The sequence below is a fragment of the Carlito syrichta genome, unplaced genomic scaffold (genome assembly GCF_000164805.1).
Source record: "Carlito syrichta isolate Samal-C Ts95f unplaced genomic scaffold, Tarsius_syrichta-2.0.1 Scaffold303310, whole genome shotgun sequence".
Classification (NCBI taxonomy): Eukaryota; Metazoa; Chordata; class Mammalia; order Primates; family Tarsiidae; genus Carlito; species Carlito syrichta.
In genome coordinates, this window is record NW_007247406.1 from 1 (window position 1) to 24,453 (window position 24,453).

Below are 24,453 nucleotides of genomic sequence, written 5' to 3' on the forward strand. Positions count from 1 at the left end.
AGTGGAGAGTCTAAGAGACGTGGTTTCTGAGAAAAATACCCAAGTAAGAAAACAATTTCCTGAGCTTCTTAACATGAGGCAGAGGAGGTAAGTGGTTAAGGAAAAGAAAAGTGAGTTTTATTGACTAGTATGCCTCATTTGAAAGTTTCCAGTTTTGAGAAAGCTCACATTGGAAGGTGAATGAAAGGACATCTGAATGCTGTTCAATTCAGACTGAGGTTTCTATAAGGACTAAAAACCTGTCATTTTAATCTGCATGGTGTTCTCTGTTCTTTTCTATAATTATATTGTTCTTCAAAGAGGAAGCCAAGTATGCTGTGGAGAATTCTCTGAGAAAGAAAACCTGAACAATCTCCACAGGAATAAATCACTCAAAATAAAAGATAATTGATCCTGATTTTCAGATCATTTCACTCCTATCATAGAAAGTTCCCTGAAGAGATGACATGAGGTACTTAAGAGGTTCCCCTGAGGTGTTATGGCTCGCTCCCCAGAGGAAGGGTGTGGCGGGGAAGGTAGTGATGGTTGGGTTTTGGTAGCTGAGGTGGGAGGGAAGGACAGGGGCTAGTTTTTAGTGTGAAGATGGGGAACAACCTCCCTAAAGGAAGGAGATCCAGCTTCGCTAGGGTCTCACTTGAGGGGATTCTTGAGGATTAAGGTAAGTCACTTCTAAGGGCTGTTTCCACACTCTAAGATTAATATACACTCTGAGAAGCTGCCCCAGAGTAAGAAAGTAAGGAGAGAAAAGGCAAGGGTGGGTAGGAGTCAGATCCCACTTATAACCAGAGCAACTTTGCTTGACTCTGCTTTATGTTGGACTTCCCTGAGCAGTTTCATACACTAAGCATTGGCAAGTGTAGTGTATGGTGTGGTGTGCTGCTCAGACCTCTCCTTTAGGATTAAGGCAGTCCATTCCCCGCCCCCGCCTCTCCACTATCAAGGGAGTTGCCTGATCATGGCTCCCAGCCCATTCATAGGGGTAGCCTACATCCAATGACAAAGAATCAGCTCTCAATCTCAATTCAGGAGATCATTGAAGGGCCAACCCAGCTTCAGAGCTCCCTGAGGGACTGGCTAAGGTCCATGTTTCAGCTGCCTCACAACTCACCTTCCTCCTCTGCCCACCCCTGCTTCAGATGTCACTTCTGAATGCCTCCCCAATAAAGCACCTGCATACTGATTTCCAGCTGCAAGTCTGTTTCCCAGAAAGCAGGAGGAGGAGATGATGATGACACGAAGATGAGGAGGAGGAGAGGAAGGAAAAGGGGAAAAACAGATAGAGAAGAAGGAGGAAGAAAAGGGGAAGAGAACGAAGAAGAAGGAGGAGGAGGTTGAAGAGGAGAAACTAAAAGACACACGAAAACAACTGGACTAATAATGTTGCAGTTCTTTGACTCTGAGTATGTTCTTTAATTCAAGAAATATTTAACAAGAGCTGATTATGTGCCAAGCATTATACAATAAATAACTCTGACTGGAGACATCAGAAGACTTCTAAGTCTTCGGGGTATACTGATTAAACTTGAATTTCTCCACCATCTGTTTGGAATCACCACCCATATATAACCTTAGAACACTGGTCATGCAGTCGTAGCTAAAAGTCAAATCTACCCATAAGTGTGTTTTTGTCATCCACGGAGTGGTTTGAATATTTCAATTTAGTTGTAAATTTTAAGAATGAGAAGATTTCACATAAAATCAAGATTATGGCTGCTTTTAAACATAGAATTTCTGGCAACACAAGACCTGGATTTCTGGAAGACAACAATCAGTTGGAGCTAACTCATGGCTTGGAAGAAGCCACGAGTTGGAAACTAGTCCCCATGCTAGTTTGCCACAGTCCCCACTATGCCCTATCATGTTCCAGCTGGCCTACATTGTTTACTTATACTTCCTTCTAGGTCCCTGTAGTCATTGACATTGATGACTTTCTTTCTCAGTTACTAGGTTCACAAGTGTTTTTCCCAATCTCCAGACCATTCTTTTTTCTTTTTTAACTTTTTAATTTTGAATACGGGGGGTCTAATTCATGGTTAGGCATACAAATGTTCATTATGCAGGTACCCTTGCTGATGAGGTGTGCCCCTCCCTCCCCTAGGAGTTTCCCTCAACTGTCAATCCCACCTCCCTCCCTGGCAGTTTCCCACTACTGCCAATCCCTTTCTTATAGTATTACTGTAGTTGTTCAAGGTCTACTTACAAGTGAGAACATGTGATACTCAGTTCTTTGTTTTTGTGATAGATCACTCAGTACCAAGTTGCTGTTAAGTTCATAATTTTTCCTTCTTTATGACTGAGTAATATTCCATTGCGTATATGTACCACATAACCACATTTTTTTTTATCCAGTCCTCTTTCGATGGGCAGCACGGTTTTTTCCGTGTTTTTGCTGTTGTGAATAATGCTGCAATAAACGTGAATGGGCAGATATCTTTTTCATACTGTGATTTGAGTTCCTCTGGGTATATTCCCAGTATGGGGATTGCGGGCTGTATGGGAAGTTGATTTTTATATCTTTTAGAAATTGCCACACTGTTTTCCACAGAAGCTATACTAGTTTACACTCCCACCAACAGTGTAGAAGTGTTCCCTTTTCACCGCATCCTCTCCAGCATCTGGTTTTTTTTTTTGAGTTATTGGTGATGGCCATCCTGACTGGAGTTAGGTATCTCAGTGTGGTTTTAGTGTGCATTTCTTTGATGACTAGTGAGGTTGTGCACTTTTTCATGTATCTGTTGTCTGCTTGTATGTCTTCTTTTGAGGAGTGTCTATTCATGTCTTTTGCCCACTTTGTTATGGGACTGTTTGTTTTTTTCTTTTCAGCATTTTTGAGTTTCTTGTAGATCTTAGATATGAGGCTTTTGTCAGGTAAACAGTTGGCAAATATTTTTTCCCAGTCTGTGGACTGTCTTCCCAATCTCTCAATGGTTTCTTTTGCTTTGCAGAAGCTTGTCAGTTTGATGCGGTCCCATTTGTCTATCTTACCTCTTATGGCATGGGCAGCTGGGATTTTGATCAGGAATTGGTTGCCAGTTCCAATTTCCATAAGGGTGTCTCCTGCATTTTCTAAGCTTCTTATAGTTTGAGGTTTTATGTTTAGGTCTTTGATCCATTTAGAGTTGGTTTTTGTGTATGGGGATAGGTAAGGGTCTTGTTTTAATCTTCTGCATGTCGTCAGTTTTCCCAGCACCATTTACTGAACAGGTTCTCCTCTCCCCCTGGTTGATGGTAGAGGTTTTGTCAAAAATGAGTTTGTTGAGAAATTGAGACTTTACTTCTGGAATCTCTATCCTGTTCCATTGGTCTGTATGCCTGTTCTTGTACCAGTACAAGGCTGTTTTGATTATTTTAGCTTTATAATAAAGCTTAAAATCTAGGAGTGTGATGCCTCTTGCTTTTTTTTTTTTTTTTTTGCTGAGAATTGTTTTGGCTATTCATGGTTGTTTATGTTTCCAGATGAAATCCTGTATTGTTGTTTTCAGGTCTGAGAAGAATGCTGCTGGTAATTTAATGGGTTTTGCGTTAAGTCTGTAGATTGCCTTGGGTAGGATGGACATCTTAACAATGTTGATTCTTCCAATCGATGAGCATAGAATATTTCTCCATTTTTTGGTGTCATTTTTTATTTCTTTGAGCAGTGTTTTGTAGTTTTCATTGTAAAGGCCTTTGACTTCTTTGGTTAGGAAGATGCCAAGGTATTTCAGGTTTTTTTTGTGTGTGTGTGATTATTGTGAATGGGATTGTGCTTTTTATTTGGGTTTCTGTTGGTTTATTGTTGGTTTATAGGGATGTAACTGACTTTTGCACATTTATTTTATCCCTGAGACTTTGCCAATGTCCTTTATCAGTTCAAGAATGTTTTTGACAGATTCTCTTGGGTTTTTGAGGTATAGAATCATATTGTCTGCAAAGAGGGGTAACTTAACTTTCTCTTTTCCTATTTGGATAACTGATTTCCTTCTCTTGTCTGATTGCTCTAGCTGGGACTTCCAATACTATGTTGAACAGGATGGGTGAGAGTGATCCTTCTCTTGTTCTGGTTTTCAGAGGAAATTGTTCAATTTCTGTCTGTTTAGCAGTATGTTGGTTATGGGTTTCTCGTAGATGGCTCTTACTATTTTGAGGTATGTTCCAACTATGTCTAGATGTTCGAGGGTTTTTATCAAGAAGGGGTGCTGGATTTTATCAAAAGCTTTTTCCACATCTAATGATATAACCATGTGGTTTTTGTTTTTATATCTGTTGATATATTCAATTACATTTATGATCTTGTGGATATTGAACCAGCCCTGCATCCTGGGGATGAAGCCTGCTTGGTCATGGTGGATGATTTTTGAGATGTGTTGTTGGATCTGGTTTGCTAGAATCTTGTTGAGAATTTTAGCATCTATGTTCATCAAGGATATTGGCCTATAGTTCTCTTTCTTTGTTGGATCTTTACCTGGTTTGGGTATCAATGTGATATTAGCTTCATAAAATGATATAGGGAAAGTTCCATCTTTCTCAATTGCCTGAAATACTTTCAATAGAATTGGTATTAGCTCCTCCTTGTATGTTTTGTAGAATTCTGCTGGAAAGCCATCTGGTCCAGGCTTTTTTTTGTAGGTAGTTTTCTTATGACATAGTCGATTTCCTGGGTTGTTATTAGTCTATTTAGGGTTTCAATTTCTTCTTGTTTCAACTTGGGGACATTGTGTGATATCAGAAAGTCCTCCATTTCATTTAGGTTTTTAGTTTGTTTCCATACAGGTGTGCATAACAAGAATAATCTTTGGTATTTTTTTCGGGGTCAGTTGTGACTTTCTGTTTTGCATTTCTGATTGTATTTATCTGTACCGTTTCTCTCTTTTTCTTGGTCAGTCTTGCTAGGAGTCCATCAATCTTGTTTATCCTTTCAAAAAACCAACTTTTGGTTTCATTGATTTTTTGTATTATATTTTTGTCTTCTGTGTCCCTAATTTGAGCTTTTATTTTGGGTCTGGTTTCTTCTGCCTAAGTTAGGTTTTTGATGGTCTTGCTTTTCCAGCTTCCTTAGATAGTTTTTAGGCTGTTAACTCTTGATTTTTCTATTTCTTCATGTGTGTCCATAGAAATATGAATTCCTCTCTTAGAACTGCTTTCATGGCATTCCAGAGATTTTGGTAAGACATTTCTACATTATCATTTGTTTCCAGGTATCTTTTAATCTCTTTTTTGATTTCTGAGTTGACCCAGGAGTTGTTTAGTATCATGGTGTTTAGTGTTCACATCAGGACCATTCTTAATGATCTTGATTATTAGGAGATTTGGGACTCAACCCTCAGGCCTGACCTGCCCATGTGAGATGGTCTCAAAGTGTTTGACATTCTTCTTTTGAGGTAGATAGAGCACAGAACTGAAAAAAACCCTTTATTTCTCTAATTTCCTTTATTCTCCAATAATGCTTTCAGAAAGTTATTGTAGTGTGTACATCACATTAAGCCCAGGTACCATTACAGAATTTGTGTGGTGGCTGTATTCTCATAGCTTAATGCTTTCTTTTGGTAACTGAGGAGACAAGTTGAGGGAGATGTGGGGTTTCCCCCATCCTCCTCCAGTGGCAAAGCTAGGATTGGAGCCCATTTCCTTCAACCCCTATCAGTGCTGTGGCCTCCAGGCCATCCTAACTCCAGCATTTTTCTCAGCACAAATGTAGGTATCACAGAAACTGAGCTGGTCTTGGAAATAGTTCTTCTGCAGAGAGGCAGAGAGAGGGACACTTTTGTTCTGGTAAAGTTAAGGGCGTTGGCCATTATCTGGTATGTTCAGAGAAGTCTTTGGCACTGGGTCCTAGCAAAGTTGGGTTAAGAGACAAAATAGAGGAGAAAAAAATTTCTACTGTAATTCAAGTGTGCCTCTTGGAGCCCCTGAAGTTAATGAGCCTAGAGGAAGTGAGGACTGTAACGTGATCAGGATAGATAAGATGGCCCCTCTTTTACCCCAAATCACCAAAGGCAGGTGTGGAGATAGGTCTAGAGCTCTCTCCTTCCTGCTCTGACTCATCTCCTGCTCCCCAATAAAAATAACGCAAACTGACAGAAGTACATACTATGTATTAACAATACATATTAACAATATTAACATCTGCCTAGAGAACATCAAGACTATTGTCATTATTGCCTGTATCCTTGCCCCTACCAGTCCCTTCAAGCAGCACTGAATTCCTTATCCCAGACTCTAATCGCCACAAGTTGATTTTTCCTTTCACATCATCAGCCCCTGTCCCAACTTCTGACTTCGTTCTACTGCCCTCTGGATCTCCCAGCCAGTTATCTGTAACATCCTTATATCTGTAACCTCTTCTCTAAATGTGATTGTGACTTGCTTGCTGTAACTGGAACCTGGCCCAGCCCTGAGATCATTAAGTCCCCCTATACCCTACTGAGGTAGTGACCATTTTCTTTCCCATAGCCTCATCCTAGTGGGCCTGGAAATGGGAGAACTTTACTCCTTGTTTTGTTACTTCCACATCACACTCTTTCTTTCTTCCTTAAAACACATTTTAATCAAAGTTCAAGGCCTCATTTCTGCTCTGGCATACAGTGAGGTAGAGGCAGTGAGGACCCACCTTATCCAGGATGTACACCATGTCATCAGACTGTCTAAGCCACCCCCCCTTCTTTTTTTTACCATAGTCACCCACCAATCCCCAAGTCACTTTTCCCATCCCTCAGAGATTTCACTTCCTTTTTCACTGTAACTCTCCAACTGTGTTCTTAGCAAAATTATGGTGGTTTTGATATCTATATAGAAGAACTCTTTAATACTTAGCTTTGGAATTGGTTTGTCTCCTCTCTTCCAATGGTCCTGTCCTTGGCAATGCACACCATAGACGTTGCCACTATCAAGAACTCAAAGATCTCTATAATCTCCACTTGAGTACTTTATTCTCCAATTATGACCGCTCACTTTTCAGCCCACTCCCTCTAGTATCCAGATTTCAAAAATTCCACAACCTTACCATCCATTGATCCCACCAGATTTTTGCTATCCTTCATTACCCTCACACTTGCGCTTCTTAACTAGTTTAATTTTTATGGCTTATCATTATAGTTGCTCTCTTGAAAGAACTCTCAACTTCTTCACCTCTCTCTACCATCATTGTCCTGCAGTGAAGCCCCATGGTCTGATTAATTTAAGCTTTGAACCTGATCTGTTCCTGCAGTGATTAAGCTGAACATGGCTGCAGTTCTGTATCCTACAGGGCGGGTCCACAGCCAATGCCACGTGCCTCATTCTGGAGTTTGAAGCCATTTGGTGTCATGCCAAGCTCTTTCCACACTGTGGGTGACTCTACCCTGAGGGTCTGGTTCAACTGGCTCAGGCTGATGACCACGAGCAAGTCAAGAATGTGATCCATTACTATCTGGATTACAAATTACTCTTTGAGGGTACAGACAGCAACCCTGGAGACAAGACCCTGGAGGACTGATTTTTTGAGCATGAGGTGAAACTGAACAACTTGATCTTCCTGAACCAGTTCCACTTTGGTGTCTTCTAAGCCTTTGTGAAGCTCAAGAAGGAGAGAGTCGCAACATTGCATCAATTACTGAGTAGATTGCCAAGCACCACTAAGATCACTTCTAGCATGCTGGCCCAAGGTTCCAAAGTGCAGTGTGTGTGTCTGTGTGGTTTGTGATGAAGCCCATGGCTTACCTGCCTACGCTGGGAAGTAGCACACTGTCCTAGAGGTTGTCCAGCTGCCCTGACCCTCTCTAAGACTTCTCTAAGACCTGAAAAGGGGTTGGACACCTGTTCTCCCCATTAAGGATGGACCAAGAACACCTCCAGAGAAAGGAGTCCCCCTCAGCCATATGTTTACAGCTGCTGACATGTCTGAGAAGTATGTGGTCACTTTCATGTCCCTCTCTAGCTTGAGAACCCCTGGAGGCAGTGTGAGCCTCCTTGTCCCTCTGTGGGTCACCCTCAGAGCCATGATCCATGGAAAGGATAGACAGTGTGTATCCTTGGAGCATGGGGGAAGTAGCTCTCCAGCCTCTTCCCTCAGCTCTGCTGCTCTAAGATAATAAAACTGCCCTCTCTTTAAAAAAAAAAGAAAGAAAAAGAAAAACACAACTATGCAGGTTGATCACATCTTAGGTTCATGACAACAAACTTCTAATGGGTCCTTCCTGAGGGCTACCTGAAAATTCTATTCAATTTCTCTAGTCTATTCAGTCTCATATTCTACTTGACAAGTGTTTTATCTGTTCTTGGATCTTCAAGCCTCTAATATACCTCTATGTCCTCCTGACCTTTGGCTGGTAACATTTTTTCCTATTTCTCTAAGAAAATAGAAGCATTCAGAAGATAACTTTGAAATCTTTCACCACATCTACTCACCTCCTTGCACCTGGGTCTTAGACTCAACCATTTTCTTGGAATACAGATGACTTTTCCTGGCTCCTGTCAAAGAACAGTCTTTCTATTTGTACATACGTTCTAGTTCTCTCACTGCTCAAGCACTGTTCTTGCAAATCTCTCCTCTCTCTTTTGAATCATAAGTTTCCTTTTCCACATTTTCATTCTTATTAGCATAAAAAAATGTTGTTTTCTCTTACCTTAGAAAACCTTTGATGCCACGTGCCCCTCCACCTACCATCCAGTTGTCACATTCCTTAGCAAAAAGCTCATGAACTTGTCTGCATGGTCAATTTTATGTGTCAACTTAGGTAGGCCTCAATACCCAGGTATTTATTCTAGATGTTTCTGTGAGGGTATCTTTCAGATGAGGGCAACATTTAAATAAGTAGTCTTGGAGTATAGCAGATTACCTTCCATAATGTGGGTGGGCTTCATTCAATCAATTGAAGGCCTTCAGAGAAAATGACTGACCTCTCGGAAGAAAAAGAAATTCTTTTAGCAGATCGCCTTCAGATCCAACTTGCAACATCAGCTTCTCCTTGGTTTACAGTTGTTGGCCTCTACAATCTCCACAATTACATGAAGCAATTTTTTCTAGGTACTTTAAAAATATGTATATATGTATGTATTTATGTATTCATAATTTTAGAGTTGTGGGAGTACAAGTGAGGATTTACTATATAAGTAGATTGTACCCAGGTGATGTTTGGGCTTCTAGTTGGTCCTCTTTCCCCCATTAGTGTACCAGGTATCCATTGTGTTGTCATGTGTCCCCTCTCCCTCCTCCCTGCCTTGGCAATGCCCAACATTTGCTAATTCCATTCTTCGGTTAGTGTGACCAGTGTCCAGGGTCTGCTTATGAGTGAGGACATTTGGTATTCAGTTCTCTTTTTCTGTGCTAGTTCAGTTAGTATGATGACCTCCAGCTGCATCCAAGTGCCATGATTTTCAAGGATTCCAACACTTTATGACTGCATAATATTCCATTGCTTATATATACCACATTTTATTTATCCAGTCCATTTCTGATGGGCATCTGAGTTGGTTCTATATCTTTGCTATTGTAAATAGTCTGCAATAAATATGCACGTGCACATATCTTTTTGGTAAAATGATTTATGTTCCTCTAGTTATATTCCAGGAGAGGGATTGCTGAATTGCCTGGAAGCTCAATTTTCAGTTCTTTGAGAAATTGCCACACTGCTTTCCAAAGAGGATGAACTAGCTTGTATTCCCACAAACAGTGTAGAAGCATTCCCTTTTCTCCATGACTGTGCCAGCACCTGTTGTCTTTTGACTTATTAATGATAGCCATCCTTACCAGTGTTCTGGTGTTATCTCATGGTATTTTGATTTTCATTTCTCTGATGATTAGTGAGACTGAGCATTTTTTCATGTGTTTGGTAACTGCTTGTATGTCATCCTTTGAGAAGTGTTTGTTCATGTCTTTTGCCCACTTTTTAATGAGGTTGATTTTTTTTCTTTCAATTAATTGCATTCCTTGTAGATCCTGAATGTTAGGCCTTTGTCAGATGTATAGTTTGCAACTATTTTTTCCCATTCTGTGGGTTGTCTTTTCACTCCCTTGAAGGTTTCTTTTGCTGTGCAAAACTTTTCAGTTTGATAAGGTCCCACCTATATTAGCTTTTGTTACACTTGCTTTTGAGGACTTGGTAATAAATTCATTGCCTATTCTGATGTCCAGGAGGGCACTCCCTACATTTTCTTCTAGAATTCTTATTGGTTGAGGTTTTAGATTTAAGTTCTTGATTCATTTAAGTTGATTTTTGTAAATGGCAATAGGCAGGGGTCCAGTTTCATTCGTCTGCATGTGTCTAGCCAGTTTTCCCAGCAGCATTTACTAAATATGGTTTCCTTGTCCCATTGTTTGTTATTGATAGGTTTGTTGACGATGACTGGGTTGTTTTTATTTCTGGGTTCTCTATCCTGTTCCATTGGTCTATGTGCCTATTCTTGCAACAGTACCATGTCATCTTGGTTACTGTAGCCTTGTAATACAGTTTAGAGTCTGGAAATGTGATACCTCCTGCGTTGTTCCTTTTGCTGAGGATTACTTTGGCTATTCCTCCAGTTTTTTGCTTCCATATGAGTTTTTGTATTGTGTTTTCTAGGTCTGTGAAAAATGGTGTTGGCAATTTGATAGGTATTGCATTTAATCTGTATATTGTATTGGGTAGGATGGACATTTTGACAATATTGATTCTTCCAATCCATGAGTGTGGAATGTTTTTCCATTTGTTTGTATCATCCTTCATTACTTTGAGCGGTGTTTTGCAGTTCTTAATGCAAAGGTCTTTCACTTTTCTGGTTAGGTAGATGCCAAGGTATATTATTTTTTTGTGGCTATTGTAGATGGGATTGTGTCTTTTCTTTGGTTCACAGCCTGCTTGTTTTTGGTGAATAGAAATTCAACTGTCTTTTGTGTGCTGATTTTGTATCCTGAGACTTTACCCAAGTTATGTATCAGAGTGAAGAGGTTTTTGACAGACTGTCTAGGGTTTTCTAGGTGTAGAACCATATAATCTACAAAGAAGTATAATTTAACTTTCTCTTTTCCTATTTGGATACCCCTGATTTCCTTCTCTTGGCTGATTGTTCTGCCTAGGACTTCTGGTACTATGTTGAACTGGAGGGGAGAGGGGGTGAGAGTGTGCATTTTTGTCTTGTTCCAGTTCTTAGGAGGAATGCTTTTAGCTTCTCTGCCCATTCAGCATAATGTTGGCTGCAATTTTGTCATAGATTTCATTGCTTTGAGGAATGTTCCTTTGATGCCCAGGTGTTTGAGGGTTTTTATCAAGAAGGGATGCCAGATTTTATTTAATGCTTTTTTTGTGTGTCAATGAGATAATCATGTGACTCTTAGTTTTGCGCCTCTTAATGAGCTGAATTATATTTATGGTCTTGCAAATGTTGAACTAGCCTTGCATCCTGGGAATGAAGCTGGCCTGGTCATGGTAGACAATCCTTAAATGTGCTGTTGAATACTATTTGCTAGAATCTTGTTGAGAATTTTTGCAACTATGTTCATCAGGAAAATTGGCCTGAGATTCGTTTTCCTTGTTTGTTCTTCACCAGTTTTGGGTATGAGTGAGCTAGGGAGAACTCCTTCCTTCTCCATTACCTGTAATACTTTCAATAAGATTGATATCGACTCTTCCTTGTATGTCTTGCAGAATTCATCTGAGAAACTATCTAGTCCAGGGCTTTTTTTTTTGGCAGGGAGGTTTCTTATAACTGAGTCAATTTTCTGGATTATTATTTGTCTGTTTAGGTTTCAATCTCTTCTTGTTTCAACCTTGGGATCCTTTCTATGATATTTTCAACTTCTATATTCTGCAATAGTGAGTTTATCTTACTAATCTGAATTTGTCTAGGATTTAATTGTTCTTGCCTTTCCAGCTCCATTAGGTGTGACATTATGCCGTTTACTTGTGATCTCTGTTTTCTTGATATGAGCATGCAATGTTGTAAACTTCCCTGCAGCATTGATTTCATGGCATCCCAAAAGTTCTAATATGATGTGCTTTTGTTCTTTTATTTCTAGGAATCTTTTTATTTCTATCTTGATTTCTGTATTGACTCAAAAGTCATTCAATAGCATGTTGTTTAGTTTTCATGTCTTTATGTGTTTTGAGGGATTCTTGTTGGTGGTGATAATTGTTTTTCCAACGTGATCTGAGAAGATGCTTGGTATTATTTCATCCTTTTGAAGTTTGTTCACTCTTGATTCCTGCCCAAGAATGTGTTCAATCTTGGCGTATGTTCTGTGTGCTAATGAGTAGAATGTATATTCTGTAGTTGTTAGGTAGAGTGTTCTCTAGGTGTCTATTAGGTCCATTTGGTTGAGGGCCAAGTTAAAGTTCTGGATCTCCTTGTTGTTTTTTGCATTGATTATCTGTCTAGGGCTGCTAGCAGGGTATTAAATTCTCTAACTATGATTGTTTGAGTGTCTATGTCCTCTCAGTTTACATAGCAAATGTTCTTATAAAACTGGCTGCTTCTATTTTGGATGTACATATATTTAAGATGGATACTTCTTGCAGGTTGGTTGAGCCTTGTATCATTGTGTAGTGTCCTTTTTGACTATTATTGGCTTGAATTCTATTTTGTCTGACATAAGACTCCTACTCTTTTTCATTTTCCATTTGCCTGGGAGGTCATTTCCCAGCCCTTTACTTTAAGCCTGTGGCTGTCCTTTGCAGCAAGATGGGTTTTCCGGAGGCAGCAGAATGCTGGATTATGTTCCTTTATCCAGTTTGCTACTCTATGCCTTTTAGTGGTGCATTCAGTCATTCATGTTCAAGTTAATTATCGATATATGAGGGTTTATCCCTGCCATAAAGCTCTTAAGAGGATACAACACACACACACACACACACACACAAATCATCCATTTTCAACAGATATATATGGATGATCTGTATGCTCTGTTAATTCAGTGTGTGCCCGTGCTTTTGCAATAGGTGAAACAGTTGTTTTGTTTCTGTGCTTAAAACTTTCTAAGAATAACCTAGAGGGCTGGTCTGGAAGTGGTGTATTCTCTTAGGAATTGGATGTCTGGGAAGGATTTTAATTCTCCATCACTGATGCATATTAGCTTGATGAAGTGAGAAATTCTTGACTGGAATTGCTTATCTTTGAGAATGTTAAAGATGAGACTCTAGTGCCTCTGGCTTTCTTTCATGCTTACCTTGTGGAGGTGGATTACTATGTCTTGGGGTGGTCTTCTCATGTAATACCTTGCAATGTTCTCTGAATCTCTTGCATTTGGATGGTTGCTTCTGCAGTGAGACATTGGAAATTTTTTTGGATGACCTAATGGAAGTCTTGCTCCAGGGTGTTCTCAATTTCTCCTTCTGTTTTGGGTATTCCGATCAAAGTCTTTAGACTCCCTCTCTCTCTCTCTCTCTCTCTCTCTCTCTTTCTCTCTCTCTGTCTGTCTCTCTTGTTCTCCTTCCCTCTCCCTCTGTCTTTCTCCCTCTCACTCTCTCTTTCCATATACGTTCTGTTGGCTCTGTTTCTCTGGAGCAGCCTGACTAATACATTGTCTATATTCATTATTTCCATATTTCCTCCTCCCATTGTTGCATATTCCTGCTCTAATTGTCTTCGACTCATCATTCCACCAAAACTGTTCTCAACAAAGACTTCAATGATCTCCATATGACTCAACCCAAAGTTTAACTTTGAGTTTTAATTTTCACACTCTTTTAGTAACATATGCTAGCACATGTACTAACTACCTCCATCTTGAATACTTTCCTTATCTGACCTTGCACTCCACACACTTGCAGTTTTCCCTTGACCACACTGGTTGCCTTCTTAAATCTCCTTTGCTGGTTGCTTTTCCTTACATTTCTAAGTCCAGTGACCCAAGACTTAGTCCATGGACCTTGTCTCTTCTCTATATCTCTTCCTAAGTGATCTCACCCATCTCATTTGTATATTGAAGGTTCCCCAATTCATATCTTTATCTGGACCTCCTCTTTGAGTTCCAGACTTGTGTATCTAACAGCCAAATGATGTCTCTGTGTATAAGTCTAGGAAGAATTTTCAACTGAATATGTATAAAGTCAAACTCCTGATGTTTACTGTTCCTCCTGATACCTTCTTGATTTTAGTTAATGGAAAACCACTTTTTAGTGACTCTGGACACAAATTTAAATTTATCTTGATTCATTCCTTTTTCTTCTCATATCTCACATCCAACTAATTAAAAGATAATATCTCCACTATTAACAATGTATACAACATTCAACCATGTCTCATCATCTTTGTTGCTTCCACCCTAATGCAAGCTTCCCCCAGTTCTGGGTGATTTCAATACCTTCTGAATTGTTCTTGAAGTTTCTTCCTTGTGCTCCTATAGCTACGTTTTCAACAGAGTATAAGAGCAAATTCCTAAACTACCTACATTAGATTATGACACCACTCTGCTGAGAACCTTCCAGCAGCTTCCCATCTCATTCAGGATAAAAATCTGCATCCTTACTGTGTCCTGGAAAGCCCTACATGACCTGACAACCTCTTACATCCTAGATCTTTTTTCCTACCTTCTTCCTACTCATTCAACTTTCTGAAACACACCAGGCTGTCTCCTACTTCAGACTCTTTGTGTGTGCTGATCCTTTTGCCAGAAAAACCCTTCTCTCAGATATTGGTATGGCTTGCTCCCTCATCTCTTTCATGTCTTTGCTAAAATGTTCTCTCATTGAGGTCTTCCTTTACCACATTTCATAAATCAGCACCTCTCTGCAAACTTTATCCCTTTTATTTCTATCTATTACCACTACTTGACACGTTATACATATTTATTTCCTTACTTGTTTGGTCTTTCCTTCTACAGTGTAAACTCCATGAGGACTTTTGTCCACGACTTTAACTCTAGAACATAGAAAATGCCTGGCACATGGTAAGCACTCAATGAGTGTTTATTGAATAACAAATAAATGTATTTTCTTAAAAATTTTTTTTTGCTGTTGTTGAAGTGAGTCTCACTGTGCTACCCAGGTTCATCTTGAACTCCTGGGCTCAAGTAATTTTCCTACCTCTGTCTCCCAAACTGCTAGGATTATAGGCGAGAGCCAACATGCCCAGCTCCAATAAATAAAATTTCTATGGCATGTAAACCAGACATTGCTAATGGTCTGAAAATGACTCGACCATGGTTGTCATTCATTCCCATCAGCAGTATTGTGGAGTTATATACAGAATACATACTGGAAAATATGCATACATCTTTATTTATCTTCTCCAAGTCAAAGTCAACTTGTTTTAGGGATCTGAACCTTCCAGAATATACAAATTACCTTGTCTCTCATTCCATCAGTCTGTTATTTATGATCCTTTGTAAACTTTTCTTTTTTTTTATTTTGATGAACTTCAAACACTTACAAGAGGGTGCATTCATAATTTTGATCTGTCATCATGTTAGGTCTGAAACAAGTACTACTTTTCTTCAGACAACAAACAGATTATATGTTTTGAGACACTCCATCTAGGTCATTTGGTAAATCTTCCAGCTCTCTAAGCAAATAGCAGTTGGAACAAAGGATTTCCTCGTAACCAAGGTGTAACACTGAGAACATAATGAAAGGAAGAGGCCAGGAACCCTGAAAGAAAGAGGCCCAGTCTTAGACAAATGCCACCAAAGCCAAAAGTAAATAGAAACCTCCCAGGGCAAGGACGGTCTCCATGCTTAGGAGAGCCCTTGGTCAAGGCATTCCACTAAGACAAACTCAGTGAAAAAGAGGTGACCCAGTCCTGGCAGATGTTTGCCAGAGGTCAGCAAATGCAGGATGCATCCCAGACACAGTAAATTGGAACTCTGACAAACAGACACATTTCAACTGGAGATAAGCCTGCAAATTAATGAGTGGTAATGAAACTCACAATTAGAAAAAAAAAGGATGAATAGGCAAAAATGTACACTCCCCAGAGGAGAAAATTGCATTTTTCCTCTAAGAAACATTCATTTAGACATTATTATCTTCCAGAAATGTGTTTTCTGGAGCCTTGGGCAAAGGCTGTACTTAGCTTGATCTCTCAGAGTTAATCTTGAGCTTTATTCAGTCTCCTTGCTTTGCCTGGGTGGAAACATTTATTTTTAAAGCTGGAAAACTGAGTCTTTTGACAAGGCACCAGATGCCTATCCCAGGTTCCCCTGGTATAAGCACTGACCTTTTCTAAGGGAAGACTATGCAGACTTGTATTTAATTACAAAAATTAAAATAACCTTAAAACAACAACCACACACCCTTTGATCTGTAACCTCCTCTCAGAACTGGCGACTGCACCTGTTGTCTCTACTTTCTTACTTGCCATCCATTTAACTAGTTGAAATCAGGCTTCTGCTAACCCACTCTACTGAAATGATTCTTTTGTGAAGGTCACCAAGACATATTAATTGGTAAATACAATAGATGGAGCCTGCAGATCTTATCTCATTGAAATCCTTTGGTGCTTTCCACATCATAGATAATTATCTCCTTCACCAAATTTCATAGCTCCTCTGAGCTCCCTCTCCTGGATAGCCTACCATGTCTGTCAGGTCCCTCTGTTCTCACAAGGCAAGCATCCTATATGCCATCACTTTTGGTCTGAGAGATTTTACATCCTCAAGCCAGAATTTTCTGAGTTTCACTCTGTAAAATCCGGTTGCTTTCGGGGCAACTTAGCAGTGTGTTCTTCAGGTACTTGTAATATCCCCAAATAATCTCATTTCCATTCTCCAAATAGCCCCGAAGTCACCAGAATTAGTGGTATTGGACCCATCCATGACTTCCCCTTCTCCCCATAATATACTTTCAGGCACAAAGTCCAAAAGCATATGACAGTATGACTACTTGTACTTTTAGAATTGATTTGTTCTTTTTCATTCCTCTTATTATTGCCTTTTCAAGTCTTTTTCATTTCTCACCAGGATTGTCATAACATCCTGTTTATGGGGTTCACTCTTAAGGAGCCATTTCGTGGGCCATGAGTCATCCCAGTACCACCATGTAATGGTTTCTCATGAGAAGTGGGCAAGATTAATCATTGCTAATCTCATTTGTTATTGTCCTTAAACCACTTCCTGCAATCACTCATAAGGAATAAGGTGAACTAGAAAGTAAGTCTTAAAAAAAAAAATCTTTCAATGTCCCACCCTCCTCTAAAAAGAATGCTTCTCACTTTGACATTTTTATAAATGAATAGGAGGCACGCTGTCCAACAGTATCTTCAATAGTGCATGTGGATTGTAATTGCTTGCCGCTTCCACACACCCTTAATTTTTACCCAAAGTGATAGTGGGTCAGAACACTTGCTTTGCCTTACTCTGTTTTCAGAGTTGCCTGCGGAGTGAACTATACCTGCTGTAGGGCCCCCAAGACTGTTTAGGAAGCAGATGCACCCCATCTTCAAGCAGAACACAGGAGAAGGGTGGGTGTGTTTTGTGGGTAGTTCTTGGCACCGATGTTGGTAAGGAATGAAGGAAAGTGGAATGAAAACTCTTTGACAATTTTCTGCCTCTTATTTTACTAACATGTCTGTTCCATGATTTATCAAAATAATCCAGATACTGACTTGTTCAGAGAAGGAAGATATCCAAAACTTTTTCAGATACCAAGACAAAGACTAGCAATTGAGTCCTCAGCTAAGCTTCTTATTCAATTCACATGAGTTTAAAGCAGAAAGTAGAGTGTGTCATTGATTATATTGTTTTCTCTCCATCTGCCCTTCCTACCCCCAGCACAAAGGCCTTTTAGATAAACCATGCTCTCTCCCACCACAGGACCTTTGCATATGCTGTTCTCTAAGGCTACAAACATCCTTTCTTCTCCCTTACTCAACCTCTATAACTGGTTAATTACTTGGCATTCTTCAGATTTTAGAATAAATCTCAGAAAGGTCCTGAATATACTCTTCCCTGGGCAATTTCTATTTCTATTTTCCTATGATCTCTTAGAATCACATTTCTTCCCTTCATGATGCTTTGTCCCAGTCTGTAATAAACAGCCATTGGGATCACTACTTGATAAATGACTGGCCTCTCCCTACTGAAATGTAAGCATAATAACAGTCTCACTCAAGTTTGCTTTTGTTCACTGTTTTTATCCCTCATGTCTTGTGCTGTGTCTGCACAAGGATAGGTCTCAGTAAATAGTTGTTGACTTAGTGAATACATAACTGGGCCAGCACTGCCTTGACATAATGCTTTTTTTTTTCTTCACTAAAATTCTCCTTTTGCCTCATGTCAATTTCATCAGTGAGCAAAAACTGTTGCTGTATATTCAGCAAACTATTTGTCTCCAGCAGTAGTGCTGGGAAAACAATTGTGAGAGGGTCATATTGTTTTTTCTTAACATTGTCTAAAGATAAATATCATGAATAGACCTCAAAACATCTCAGTTTTTCTCTAAGAACCTATTATATATTTGTCATAATTCATCAATTTGTCATCTTGACACATTTCCTCAATATATTTTTGGTCCATACTTCTTGAGGTGTGGTTTCATATTTTATATGTGCTGTATTACATCCCTTCTTAGTTGATTTTGACCCAGATTTTAAAGAGTTAGCATTCTTCCAAAAAAAGCAGGAGTATTTTTCTCATTCCTCTCACCCAGAGGATTTTTATTTGCCCACATTTGCTTTATTTATATAGAACTAATATTTTTGAGAACTCATTTTGTGTTAGGCATTCTGCTAAAGATTTTGTTTTTCAAGCTAATTGATGTAATTTTATGTAATACACAAAAAATTTCTGTGACATGTGTGCAGAATTACCTGGCTCAAGTTCAAATATGGAATACATGGTAGAGCAGTTTAGTATTCCAGAAAACAACCTTTTTGTCAGTTGTGCAAATCTGCATGTATATTAGAAAGTTTGTTTTTAACATAGTGTTACTATAATAGCAAACACATTATGGGCTATTATACTGTGGCAACTTAATGTTCAAGACAAATAGTGAAGTAATTGTTTATACATTTTTATATCTCCTAAAATTTAAAGAAATTGCATTTTTTTTAAATCAGGAGTTTTTAAAATGTAAGCATGCAACTCCCTCTCACATAAATTCATTCATTCACAATGTGAGATATCTAGCTGGTTATTCCACTACCAGTCCCTCAATTCCTCCCTAGGGTGGCAATGAAGAAAATTGCTTTCTGGTGCTTAAGGAGGCTCTAAATCTTTCCCCCTTTCTTTCTTTGTCTTGACAGCAAATTTATCCATTATTTTCTGGGATAATTTGAAGCCAGATGTACTACTATAGCACATAAGCTTGTGTGGCAAGCTTCTTACTGTGGAGACGGTTTGGAGAGGTAAAGGGAAAAAATTAATAACCAAAGAAACACTTCTACAAAGGGAGGATGACATTTTTAGTTTTGCTTGTAAAACCCACCTTTATCCATTTAAATAGTACATTTTACCAGTTCTCGATGATTTATTACTGTTGGTTGAAGGAATATTCAAATCAAATAGTAGTTTCTTCATTCACATTTCACAGCTTGATTTTTTTGCTATCTGGGAAGCTGAGACTCCTTACCATCTCTGTGAGAGAGATCCAGTGGACTGATGTTTAGCGTCAAATCATGATTTCTGTAGGCCTGAGGTTACTTTAAGTAAGAGGAGTTTTCCTAGTCACACTGGAATGATGGTAATGGAAAACATCAAGAAGCAACTGCTGATTTCATAGTTACAGGGATTTGTTCAGAAATTTGGTGACCTTCAGAATTGTGAAGTTTGGCATAAGGATTTCATAGTCACAACAGAGAAGACCAAAGGACAGAAGGGAAGTTTCCTCAAATAATTTGGAACTTTATTATTTAAAAGTCTCTTCTGAGTTTGCCAACTCCCTATATAGATAATTTAAATGATCTTCTCGAAGTAGAGTATACAATTAGACAATGATACATAAACATCAAAATTACAATGAATTCATTTCATTATTGGGAAATTCAACATTATAACATTAGAAAAAGTAAGAGGATTTTGGGGACAGCATTCCTTACCTTTCAAATGGACAACATCTGGTACCTACAATGATACCCTTATTTTAGAAGGATGATACTGTTGTCTGTTGTCTTTGAGTTCCCTCTTGGGCAGCCATGGATCTAATATACTGACCAGAAGTTGGCAAGGAGTCTTTTTAGGATTTTGTTTTGCGGTGAGAGAGAAAGAAAAATGTCATGATACAATGACATGGGATATCACTGTAGTTCAGGCATCCCAACCTTGGAGCCCATGGACCAGTACAGCAGGAGGTGAGTTGGCGGGTGAGTGAGAGAAAGCTTCATCTGTATTTACAGCCATTCCCCATAGCTCGCATTACTGCCTGAGCTCCGCCTTCTGTCAGATCAGCAGCGACATGATAGTCTCATAGAAGTGTGAACCCTATTGTGAACTGTGCATGTGAGGAACCTAGATTGCTTGCGCCTTATGATCATGCTCTTGATCATCTGAGTTGGTGATGCTAGCACCAGAGAGTGGCTGCAAATACAGATTAACATTAGCAATGCGGTTTGCTGCAGACTCATACCAAAACCCTATCAGTGAGTGGTAAGAAAATGGATGTACTTCAATTGTATAGCTGCATCTGGTGGCAGGCTTTAAGTCAGAATCTGGCACTTATTTTAGTCCATGCATGGCCCACCCATTATTTTATTTACCACTTCCACCTGCTCGTCTTTTCCACACTGCACACTTGTCTCAGTCACAATTTTGTAAGCCCACAAGCTAACCTTAGCCAAAATGAGTAAAAAACAAATGTCACTGGAGAGTTCCTTTGAACATGGAGGAAAACCCAATGACAAGACTGAAGAGCACTCTAATGCTGCCAACAAAAAGAAAGCTGCATTTAAAAGAACATACGAAGAGTCTACTTAAATTATAGGTTCATTGCAATAGGTGATTCACCTCCTCCAAGCCTACTTTGTATAATATGTGGTGATTGGCTATCCAAAGAAGCTATGGCACCTTCAAAACTGCTTTGCAAAGCACCCTGAATTAAAGGACAAGCCTTTGGAGTATTCAAAGACAAAAAAAAAAGGGGGGAACATGAAGAACAGAAGCAATTACTGAAGGCCAATGACTTCATCAAATGTGTCTGCAATGAGAGCATCATTCTTAGAGGCTAACCACATTGCTGAAGCTAAGAAGCCCTTTACTATTGGTGAATAGCTGATCCTCTAACATTTGTTGTGAACTTTCAAGTCAGGTTGTAGTTCAAAAGGTGACCCTGGGTCTTTTTTCAGCTAGCACCATAACTAGATGAATTGATGAAATGCAGAAGATATTGAGACATAATTGTTAGAGAGGATTTATGAGACATGGTATGCAATCCAGGTTGACTAGTCTACTGATGTTGACAACAAGGCAACAATACTTGTTTCTGTGTGATATATTTTTTAGGAGAATGTGCATGAGGATATGCTATATGCACTTTTGTTGCCAACCAATACCACAGCTGCAGAATTCAAGTCTTTGATTGACTACATATCAGGAAAACTGAATTGGTCTTTTTGTGTCTGTATATGCATGGACAGAGTGGCTACTGTGACTGAACAGCTTTCTCGCTTCACTACTCCGGTCAAAGAGGTCACTTCTAAATGTGAGTCTATGCATTATGTCATCCATAGAGAAATCCTGGGTAGCCAAAAAATGTCACCTGAACTTAACAATGTTTTGCAGGATGTGATTAAAATTCTCAACCACATTAAAGTATGTGTGTAAATAGAGCACATATCTGTTCATGCAGCTCTGTGAGGAGATAGATGCAGAACACACACATCTTCTCTTATAAGCAGAAGGTGGTTTTCCAAAGGTAGATCACTGGCCAATTTTTGAGTTATGAGAGCCACTTCAGAGATTTCTTTAAAAAAAAAAACAGTCACCATTGGCAGCGTATTTCAATGACACAGAATGGGTTGCAAAATTTGCTTACTTGTGTGACATATTCAACCTACTCAACGAACTCAATCTGTCACTTCAGGGGAGAATGATAACTGTGTTCAAGTCGACAGATAATGTGGCTACACTTAAAGTCTAACTGGACTTATGGGGGCAACGAGTGGACATTGAGATTTTTGACATGTTTCAAACATTAGCAGAAATTTTGAAGGAGACTGAACTAGGGCCTTCTATTTTCTAGCTGGTGCATGATCACCTATTTCAGCTTTCAAAAGAGTTTGAGCATTACTTCTCAACCCCAAAAGACTCCCTAACTGGGAAGGAATGTCTCCTTGACCCTTATTTGTGAATAAGCCAGGTGAATTGACATTGTCCATGCTAGAAGAGGATCAACTGCTTGAGATTCCCAAAAGACGGTGGCTTTAAAAGTACATTTGTGACAACTTTAAGTCTTCATATGTCTTGGATTAAAGTCAAGATGGAATATTCTGAGATTACCAGAAAAGCGCTGAAAAGTCTGCTTCCATTTCTAACATCCTATCTTTGTGAAGCAGGGTTTTCTTCAGTGACAGCAACCAAAGTGAGATTATGGAGTAGACTGGACATAAGCAACACACTTTGGGTGTCCCTGTCTCCTATCATTTCTAGATGGGTCCATCTAGTTATAGGAAAACAAGCTCAGGGTTCCCACTGATTCTGCATTGTTGTGAGTTGTATAATTATTTCATTATATATTACAATATAATAATAATAAAAATAAAGTGCATAATACATGCAATGTACTTGAATCATTCTCAAAACCATTCTCCCCAGCCCCTCCACAAAACTGGTCCCTGATTCCAAAAAGGTCAGGGACCACTGCTCTAGCTCAAAGGCTCATAAATATACTTAAAAGCATCCTGACAATAAAGATATAACTTTTTATTGGGGCACAAGTTGAATAAAAAGTACTTTATATGTCTAAAATGTCTCTTTGGACTTTTCTAAGAGGGAAAAAAAACCTCAGAAAAACAAAAAATTTCACAGCTAACTATATCTTTGAAGCTAGCATAATTATTAACATGTGGTCATAAGACCCCCTCCCACTTGCCCGCTCCTCAATAAACTTCAGGTTTGTGTGAGTTCGTGCATATATACTGTGAATGTATATACACATTTTTCTTTAACAAGGATCTAAGTAGACATTTTCTATTCAGAAGAAGGCCAGGTTTTTTAGTTTTTAATTATTTTACTGAAATCCACTTGTAAATTAAGGCTTGGGATTTTCAAAAGCAATTAGCATGTATCAAGTAGTACCTGATACATAGCAAAAGCTTAAAACACGTCTATTGAAAGAATAAAGGAATGAATTCCTGGAAATATATTCTCCTTTGTTTATGCATTCTAAGACCTATGAGTATATAGACCTGGCTATTTCTGCCTGTCACTGTAGCTCTAGTGGCCAAGAAAGATTTTTGTTACTCACAGCATTTCCAGGAGGTTTTCTCAAGTCAGAGTCTTGAAATTAGAGCCTCCAAGAGTGAGTACACTCCTAAATTCTTATCACTTTTGTGGCCTTTATGAATCCCAGTCACCTGGAGCATCCTTAAGGATACATTGCTGTTGCATAGTTAGATACATTGCAGGACAGCAGTAAATTGTGATGAGAATAAATATCCCGGGCCATACACACTGTCTGTAATATTTTGAGCCATCCACAGGTAATTGAACTATGTGTGCAGGTTTTACAGTGGCCATAATCTCTTGTTTTGACATCTGAGACAACAGCCTGTCTTCTGTATAAAGGGAATTACTAGTTACCAAAGCCTTGTGTGCAGGAAGGTAACATTTTGACTACAAACTTACCTCAGGTGGGAATAATTCAAAATCTGCCTCATTTTATTTAGACAGCTTATCACCTCAATTAGTAGAACAAATATATAATAAAACCAACAATTATATTTCTTAAAATACCAAAGAATAGATCAATAATTCCAAGTCTCTTTAAATATTCTGAGAGAATTGCAGAGATAGAGTAACACAAGGCTTATTAAGTTTGCATTGATTTATGATCACCCAAATATCCTTTTACTTCCCCAAGATACTGACAAAACCACAATACAACTGTGTGCATGAGAAGCAATTAATAACATATCAACCGCTGTCTCCTGACAGAGTTTGTGAGTTTCCTCAGATAACTGGTCCTAGTTTCTAGACTCATTATAAGACAGCGTATCCTCCGAGATCTCAAGGAAGCAGGCTCACTCTTCCCAAATCACATAGGACTTTTTCCCCCTTCCAAGGTTAACTTCCAGGAGAAACGACTATCGGGAAGTTGTACATTAACCAATACAGTTAACCGGTGCTCAGAATAAAGGCAAACAACAGAAATGTGAAATCAGTGGCCTTTGCAACAGGAGCAGGTAGGGTGTGATTTTAAAGACGCAGACCGGTATCACTAATCTGAATAAAGTCCAGCCCAATGGAGGTAAGAAGATGCTCATTTCCTGAGGGGCTGAGGGACAGGTACCTGGTTAGCTGAACTAAACTTTATTGATCTGACAAAAAGGTTAGATAAATTCCTAGACATTGGAGTGCCTTTAAGTCAAAGGTATATATCTCGTCTACTTTGTTATGTATCACTGAAGTTGAATTAGTTCTTATCAGAGTCCTGTAGG

General features: G+C 39.1%; 1 pseudogene; it reads left to right on the forward strand.

Moving 5' to 3' along the window:
- The first annotated feature begins 1,664 nt into the window (after positions 1–1,664).
- Positions 1,665–7,657, forward strand: LOC110595664 (annotated as a pseudogene).
- Positions 7,658–24,453: the final 16,796 nt, after the last annotated feature.